The sequence below is a fragment of the Mytilus californianus genome, unplaced genomic scaffold (assembly GCF_021869535.1).
Source record: "Mytilus californianus isolate M0D057914Y unplaced genomic scaffold, xbMytCali1.0.p SCAF_6, whole genome shotgun sequence".
Taxonomy (NCBI): domain Eukaryota; kingdom Metazoa; phylum Mollusca; class Bivalvia; order Mytilida; family Mytilidae; genus Mytilus; species Mytilus californianus.
In genome coordinates this window covers 97701737-97711867 of record NW_026262712.1, presented here as the reverse complement: position 1 = coordinate 97711867, position 10131 = coordinate 97701737, and positions in this window count along the sequence as shown.

The following is a 10131-nucleotide window of genomic DNA, read 5'->3' as shown; positions in this document are numbered from 1 at the left end:
GATTTAGAAATGTACATACCTTCCGGAAAATCCTCTCACGGTTTTCATTGCAGAACCGATTGTTCTGCGTGTGTAGATTACCAGCCGTGACGGTATAGTTATAACTTTGGAACATAGTTCTCCTTCACTTAACCCATTTATCTGACGTCAGTCTATTGTTCTTACTGTAGATTATTTTTCAAGAATCCACTGACCACAGTATTAACTTAAGAGAACTTAAATTATAACTTTAACCTTTTAACTTACGATCTTTTATCCTCTCAAAAACGAGTGGCATGTGTAGAATTCGAACCCGCGCGTATTTTCTTTATAATCAATACTCTTCAGTCTATGCATGATACCACTACACCACGATGGCTGACATCAATCATTATATGAATAGTACTCTTAAAGCGCTTAATTGTCAATACATGTCATTTAACTGTATGTCTGTCTCATTGATAATTCACTTTTGTAATCTAATGAAATATATATATATCTTGGTTTGTTCATGTTTATTGATTTTTTTTTTATTTTGTGTGTTATGTTTTTTTTTTTTAAGAAATGGGTTAAAACTACTTCTTTGACAGTAAAAACAGAAACAAAATCATCGCCATTATATGAAAATGAAATATATATAATACTTTTACATGTTCTAGGATTAAAACAATATTTTGGTGCAGAAAAAAATTACAATGAAAAAATTTCATTCCGGATACTAGGTTCGAACTTTGCACTGCTAATATCACCGTTATGACATTCGTTACCAACGACTAGACGATCACGGCTATGAACAGCTTGATGGTAAATGAATGAAATCCACATACTTATTCATTGCCAGTCCGTAGCAAGAGCAATTCTGATGGGGATTCAGAATGCGTACCACAGATAAAACTAGTTTATTGACCGGTGAACGATATATGCCAAATGTAATAACGTTAAAATAATCTTAACTTAATGAAACGGAAACAGTTTAAACAAAATTTAAATATAATTGTTCAATTTAAATCGTTAGCACATACTTTTAATACTTATGGAAAGCAACATGAATTTGAGCATTATCATGAAATGGCAGGTTTATGGCATCAACGCTAGTAATATTTATCTGACTAAGAACGGCTTCACGGTGATTAATCTCCAATATACCAATTCAAGTTGCTAAATATTATATAAATACATTTTGAAGGTTCTAAATTTTGGTAATTAAAATTTTTTAACTTTTCAAAACAAGATAAATAAATTCTGTATATTAATATACGTCTTTTTGAATAAATTAAATATACCAAAATCTATTCAATTTAAATAATTTGTAATGATTAAACATTATATGGAATATGTATCATATACAAAAATAAAATCTGGTGTTAAAAAGGGGAGCTAACACCCCATTTAAGTTATTTTAAACTTATGTTAACTTGTCAAATGTCTAAATATAGATGCGAACCGTGTGGATTTAATCATTTCCAGCTATTATAGAATAAAAAAGACAAAATACGAAACTATTTTTATGAGATATCGTTGATTCATTGTCAAAACGTAAAACAGACAGTCGTTTTACTAGAAATGGGTTAAGCTAGAGAATTGATAAGAAGTAGTGGATTCGGAAACGATAATCAACTTGCGACTAAAGTCGCTCGTTGATTATCGTTTACGAATCCACTACTTCTTATCAATTCTCTACTACATGAAAAACTACTGGGTAACCACAATACTATCAATTGAAAAATCATAGATATAAAAAGCAAGCGTTTCATTTTGGGATGGCGATGATCTACCTAATATGACATCTGAAATTAGCAATGTTTAAAAAGACATTCTATCCTCTTCACATGATAACACTTGTTGTAAGTATCATTAAGTAGAATCATATTCATAAGGATGTTAAGCTCAAGATGATTTCAAAGAGGCACTTCAAATGGTACAATTTCTATTTGCATTATTCACATTATGAAGTATTCCATTTTAAAATATAGTGTCCAATTACTGATTGTACACACACTTAATGCATTTCTGTATCTACGTTTTTAAATACGGACATGAGATTTGCGACCTGTTTCTCAAATGGAATACCACTAGCTCAAGCAATTTGTCAATAAACCCCGCTGATTCGCGAAACAATATTGCTAAAAATGACCAACGATGGGCTTCCGAGGATTAATTTTTGGCAATATATTGTTAACATACCTTTTATACTGACTGTTGATTTTGTTTTATCAAATTGACACCAATATTGAATATACAAAATTATTGGAAACAGATTTAAAAGAGATAAATACAAAATGAATATCTTATAGTGACCTCCCTTGCAAAAAGATATAAAAAAGAGAAATAATAGAATCGAAGTTTGGTCATCACGTTGTGTGTAAATTACATATGTGTTCTCATAAAATCTTCTATGAATTGATTCTGTCTCTTCAGGAAGACATGTGTTTTTCCTAATTTCCTAAATTCTATTCTATTACTTTTGAATATATAGGTGTGACTGTTATTCCTCTATAGTATTCGCACATCTTGTTTTAAAATATCGGGAATAGTGTACCAATTTTGAATTTAGATTCAATTCTTTTTCTAGGAGTTATGCCCCTTTGAACTTATTTACTTTAATGTACTACTGCAACAGTTTGTCATCGCAACTCCTCTCAAACCACACAACAGAATTTCATTAAACCTTTTCAGATAATAAGGACATACTACGTAGATGTGCATATCGACAGGAAATTACGATTCAATTTTTTTTCCAGGAGTTACGCCCCTTTGAACTTATTTGCCCAATATACTACTGCAACCTTTTGTCATCGCAACTCCTCTCAAACCACACAACAGTATTTCATGAAACCTTTTCAGATAATAAGGATATACTACGTAGATGTGCATATCGACAGGAAATTACGATTCAATTTTTTTTTTCCAGGAGTTACGCCCCTTTGAACTTATTTGCCCAATATACTACTGCAACCTTTTGTCATCGCAACTCCTCTCAAACCACACAACAGAATTTCATGAAACCTTTTCAGATAATAAGGATATACTACGTAGATGTGCATATCGACAGGAAATTACGATTCTATTTTTTTTCCAGGAGTTACGCCCCTTTGAACTTATTTGCCCAATATACTACTGCAACATTTTGTCATCGCAACTCCTCTCAAACCACACAACAGAATTTCATGAAACTGTGTAGATAATAAGGACATACTATGTAGATGTGCATATTGACAGGAAATTATGATTCAAATTTTTTTCCTGATACAATTTTTTTTTCTTACACTTATTTTATTTCTCCAATGACAATGTGGGGACGGGTTCTTTCATTTAACATGATATTGCTTTTTAAATGTCATCATCTGTTATTGGACTATGTTTGAAAGGACCTGTTTGTATGTCATCTTTTATTTATGCCTATATTCTATTTAATCTCGCTATGCTGTGTCATAATTTAGAATGGGTTCCTTTTTGCAAGTTAATGAAAATGTGTACACCAACCTTCTATTATGTCTTCATTGTGATATTTCAAATCATCTACATTTAATTGATCTATGTAATTTTGAAAATTTTAGTAAACATATTTTTCCTTTTAGCTACCCCTAATCTGAATTCTTTACGCTGTTCATGTTTTGTATGTTTTCATAGAAAGCTAGCTTCTTCTTCTTTTGCCCATTTTAATTGTTGGAACTGCAGCTTCAGTAGATTTTACAATTATTCATTGAGATGTATAAATGCCTTAGTTACCCTTAGTTATATCTTCTACTAACTTTATTTCGGATGAACCGTTTAAAATGTTAGAAGCAATGATGTTTTCGTATTTCGTTTAGTCTATTTTGTCCCAATTAATCTAAGGTGTTTATAGGCCAGTTTAATTGGGAGTAATGGTCTAATATGTTAGAGGCTATATCCATTATTTTTATCACTAGGGCTTGTGTTTATAGATTCCGATATATGAAATAATATATAACAGTATTGGCATGGACATTTGAATGAGTAAATGTACTGCCAGTATATTTAGTATTGAATACAAGATTTGTTTTTGTGATGTTGGACCATATACCATATCTGCTTTAAAGTCTCCGCCTATGATTATTTATAATTAGTGGGTATGTTCATAGGTACACGCTATTTCATGTAACCCAGCAAAACAGTCTTGAAAGTCATTTAAATGTTTAGAAGTTCATTTATATGGCATGTATACATAAATAAAATAAGTTCACCAGTAACTTCAATCCCTTGTATTCTGTCATTACCATTATAATGGTGAAATTATAGAGTCCAAATCTTTTTTCAATAATTTTGCTGTGCCACCCTACCCTCTGGGCCTTTGTATCGGATAGATGGGTTCTTATGAGTAAAACGGCTTTCCAACTCCAGTAAATGTGTCACTTTTTCATTATTAGTGGTAATTGACAATCAAAAAGCCAATGTTCTTGTAAACGAAAAATGTCAATACTGTCTTATAATTCCTTACCAAATGGTCCACAGGTTAAAACATTTTTAATGTTAGCATCTAAAATACTAAGAGTCTCTTCAATACGTGTATTTGCGGTACATAGTCTTCTTCATTGTTACCACAGTAAACATGTATTAGGTTAACTTTTGATATTGGTGTTCGCATCAGTAATTGCTAAATCCTGGTTTGTAGAGTTTGTTTTAAATTGTTTTGTTGATTGTTGGATAAGTTTTGTTTCAGCTTTATGCAATCTTTCAATTATCTTTGCTTTCCCTTTCATGTCTTCATTTATCATTGCTCCTTTGACTTTCAATTGTTCCTGCTCATTTCTAGATTTTGCTCTAAAGTACGCAGCTCATTCATTTTATTTGGGAATGGCACATCACATCACATTTGACAAATCTTTTTTTATATTGACAGTTTAACCATTGCATTGTAATTCTTTTGATATTAACGTTTTTGCAAATGCATTTGTTCATACTTCAAGCAAATCTTCCATTTTTGTCTGTGCTAGATGGTAATGTTATACATTTTGATTGCGATTTAGCAGTCAAGCTAGAGGACATTTTACAGAGATAGTCTTGTTTATCAATGCTTTGTATGTCATTTTCTGAACAATTTACCACATAAATGGTGTCCCCAGTCCACAGACAAAAACTGCATGTTATTGGTAGGGTTCGTGTTGCTTAGTTTTTGGTTTTCTATGTTGTGTCATCTGTACTATTATTTGTCTGTTTGTCTTTTTATTTTTGGCCATGGCGTTGTCAGTTTGTTTTCGATCTATGAGTTTGACTGTCCCTCTGGTATCTTTCGTCCCTCTTTTATTCTGCATTTAACACATTTTTCAACACCCTTTGTTCTTAAATATTCAATTTCTGATCTTTTAGAAGAATCTAGTTTGTTTCGTCAGTGATGTGTAATACATTTAGAGTGAAATTGTTCTCACACTCACTAATGTGTGAAATTTTACTATGTCTATTTAACAGCCTCAGAGATTTAATTACTAGCTCCTTTTTGTTTATTGTTTGACGTAGGGTTAGACTATGTACAGTTGTCTCACGGAAAACTAGAACACCGTTGAAGATTCCACACTAGCCTAGTTATACTGTGTCACCTGTACTGTGGAAAGTCTCACCCTGACCGCTTATCAACAGCCTACCAGCATTTCGTCTTTGTAAGCAATTTTACGGAGCAAAATTCGGCTAGATTCAAATATGGATTGTGTCCGTCACTGTATAGACTAAAATTGAATTGGTCTCGTGCAGTTCTGTTTAATTCTCTTTTTGATGTATTTTAGTTGACCGACAAATCAAGAAAAAGTCGCTTATTTTAAGAGTTTAATAGACCAACATACCTCACGGCTGAAAATCCACATGATGATAAAGTAAACATTATACTATAATATAATTTTAACCCTGTTGTAGAGTTTTCCCGCGGGGCAGTTTTTTGTAAAATCGCGGTAAAGCGTGATTTTACGATTTTTTTCTTTTTCATTATCAAACACGGGAACGCTTATAATTAATTCCTGATGGAGATATCAGCAAATATTTGCAATTATATGAAAAGAGTAATGTATCAGCTTTTCTTTTGATATCAAAATTAAGTATCATATGAAAATACACATAGAGTGAATTTGAAGAATTTCAATTGCATGTGACATTTTTTTCAATCTTACCGTCTGTCAAAGTATATTAAATTTCTTAAATACATCACCTGTAGTCAATTTTGACAAAAAATAGTGAAACAACCAATACTGAAGAAGTTTTAATATATCAAAGAATGATGGAACATACAAATCAACTTTTACAAGCCTTTTTATAATACTCATCATATAGCAGTTTTACTATTCAATATTCTCATCAATTAGTCATGTTGCACTCCCTTTTCCTATTTTCCCCTAACTTATGAATTGCTGTGTTTTTCACAATGAATTAAATATGCATTTTCTGATTTTTTGTAAATAAGAATATAGATTTGTATCAAAGTTTATGCCTAGATGTTTCAATAAGTACAGATGTTAAAGTTTAATAACTTTTGATGTGTCTTTATTCTTGTTGAGTTTTCGAATAGACTAAATTTAAACCATATTGGAACACATCCGAATTAGTCCGGAAAATGATGGTCAGTGCTAATTCCATTAAATAAGAACAAGTAAGGTAGCTTAGGTCGTATTAGAGAATTTTAAGTTTTTGACGTACTTTAACGTAATTTACCTTAACATTTCAAATTCATCTTTATTGTTATCTCCCTTTGGTCATCAAACTTGTATATTAAACAAAAATCTTATACTTTGACATACGAAATACGGTCCAAGGACACAGTTATCGTCCTTAGTGTGGACAGCGTACATAACTTGCAATTTATTTTCATACACTTTCCAAATTTATTTCTTTATACTTTGTGCATGAAATTTTACAATGTAAGTAAGGGGATGAAATTACATGTTAGAAAAATTTGGTGTTGAATCTGTGTGTTAAGTAGTGATTTAGTCCAGTTAAAAAAGGTAAAAAATTAGCATGTCTAAACTGAATTTTAGACCCCTTTAACATAGAATTGTCCATATTTTGAGTTAGAGCTGGTAGACTTTTCTATAATTTTGATATAATTATTTGTCCAAATAGTAGTACACTACACTGTAAAAATCTTTTTAATATAGAGCAGGTGCGATTTTTTTAATTTGAATTTATTGTCTTAAATGCATTACAAAAATAACTGTGGGCCATACACCTAAACTTGGTCATTGTACAATTGTGTTTGTCTCCCTTTCTCCATTTAGTTCACATCTATTTTAAAATAGCGTATTCCACGATAGAGAGAGTTTTCACTTATATTTGAAAATACGAAAAGGCAAACTTTGTTCGCAGGGGACACAGGTATATTTGAAATGATATACAATTTTTCCTATCTTCGTAGAAAAAGAGGGGCGTCACATGTTTTTTTCATAAATGAATAATGTTATGCTGTTTTTGTTTTGAGAAAAAATATATTTTGACAAGGGAGGTGTAAAAAAAAGTATTAGAGCGGAATTTTACCATATAAAATAATGTTTAAAAAAATAAGATGTCGTGGTTAAAAAATAAATAAAAATTCAAAAACAGCCTTTATAGTCCGAAAAAAACATGCTCCCTTCAAGTTATATGGTCGGTCCCTAACTGATATAAATCGGAGGCGCCTAGAACACGAATATAAGATTACCTCCTTTGAGGCGGACACTAATCCTGTTCTAAAACCGTTTGAAATTGAAATCTATACGAGATGAAATTGAGAACGGAAACGGGAAATGCGTCAAAGAGACAACAACCGACCAAAGAGCAGAAACAGTCCAAGGCCACTAATTGGTCTTCAACACAGCGAGAAAATCCCGCAACCGGAGGCGGGCTTCAGCTGGCCCCCTAAACAATTTTGTAAACTAGTTCAGCGAATATGGACGTCACACTAAACTCCGAAACATATAAATAAACTATAAAAAAAACAAGTTGCCTTCTCTATAATAAGAAAAGCAATACGTGAAATCGAGATTGCTGACTGGTCACCAACAATTTGTTTCTGAATTTTTGTTTGCTTTGATTTGAAATAATTACTGTGAATAGAATAAGGTAATGATGATGTTAAAACACGTTTATTGAAAATATGTAATTGTGTATAGGTTCTTGCACAAGTCAATTGAAAGCAATGTTGGATAGTTGTAAATGGAAAAGTGTATATATACTGTTACTATTTGAATTTACATTTTAATGGCTTGACTCTTTTATTTATTACTTGGGAGTGTACATAATTTTTTCATAATCCTATTGCAAATCCAAGTTTCCGCAAACCGGATGTCTAATGCAGATTGCACAAAGCAATCGCAGTATAAATTTAAGCACTCAGTTTGCTTTATAATCTGGATGCATTTACATGTATTTTATCTATCATATCTTCATATTTTGTTTCCTGGATGCCTTCAATTATTATTTTACTCGTTATTGAAGCTGTCTGTACTCATAGTTGATGTTGTATAGATTAATTTTAAGTCCAACTAGAACACACCCGCGATATCGCTGGTCCGTGACTGACATAAAGTACATATGCCGTATTTTCAGCCTGGATTTCTAGTATTCGTATTGTCATTTGATAGAGTCATGCTGATTATAAGGTGCACAGTTTTCTCTTCTTTCAAAATAGTTCTGTTTGAATCAATCCTTTCTGGTTTTCTTATTACAACCGGAAACTACTTGTAGATATATTTTTTGTTTGTCAATGATTGAAATCCCTGTATAATGACGAAGTTCAGGTGTGATTATGACCTGTGTATAAATGTATATATGTGTTGTGTCTTTATTTGTATACTATGCCGACTCTAAAAAGCAAATCTCAAATACACCGTTTGGTGGTGCGCCTGACAGAGGCGGAACGTACAGTTTAGGTGACAGGTAAAAGGTACTATTGGTATCGGTATCGGATTCGAACCGGAACTTGTTTAGTATTGGTAATATTAATTATGTGGAAAACAAAAGGGCCTGGAATGGTGTAATTTTTAATCAACACCATTGTCCTATTTTAGTTATATATAAAGTTAAATTCTTTGATTCTTCGTTTTTAAGTTATGCCCGCTAACAAATTGGACCTCGTTATTTTAGTAGTATAGATTTCCATGTGAAGTGAAACCCTCTGGCATGCAACTTGTATGAAGGTTTCTTAAGAGTAACACAAGGGCTTCATTGAGACCTCTTATATCCTGCAATTATTTTGGTCGCATAAAACATCTCAAATTTTAAGGATTTCCTGAAGTTACTTAAATCAATCCAAATATTCTACAGGAAAACTTGGTTTAGAAGAATATCTTATTTTCAGAAGTTTTATGAATAACTGAACATACCCTCAAAAGAACCAATTTATATGAAAGATATGTAGATATAAAAAGATACCAGGATTGAAATGTTGTACGCCATACGAGAGTTCAGTCTACAAAAGACTCATCAGTGACGCTCGAATATAAAAAGTTAAAAAGGCGAAATAAAGTACGAAGCTGAAAAGAATTGATGACCCAGAATTTCGAAACAAAGGTTTTGCCGAATACGTCTAAGGTAATCTATTCCTGGGGTAGGAAATCCTTAGCATTTCGAAAATGTCAAAGTTTATAATAAGACAGTCACTCAAAAAAAAAGTAAAGAGAAACAGCTAGAGGTCAAAATACCTTGAACAATGATGACCATGCTTGAAAGTCACATGTCAAGCTCTTACTGCCGAGTCCTGAATTTAGATAAGAAAAGCGAAAATTAACATTCGCAAGTGAAATTAATATTAATGATATGCATGCACGTGGTTTTTTTTTTGCCTAAGAAATAGTAAATAGAAAGCATACGCATTGATACTCTAGATAGGAATACGCATTTACATCATCACATATATTAATATTGGCTCAAATATAATGTTTAATAGTTGAATTCGGATGTCAAACTACCTACCTCAAGTGTTTTGACTCCGGATTCATTGCCATTTAATCCGGAATTTGTGTTAACGTAAACCGATAGTGTGTCGTGTGAACAGGGTGATATATAATGTAAATGAATCAATGGTCAACACAATGAGTAAAATTTTCAAAATCATACAATATTGCAAAGAATTAGATGCTATAAGGTTGAACTATTAAAAACAAAAACAAAAAAGAACTGAAATTTAATTATTAACATACATTCCTGTTAATGAATCTTTTCCGAAAATTTAGAATA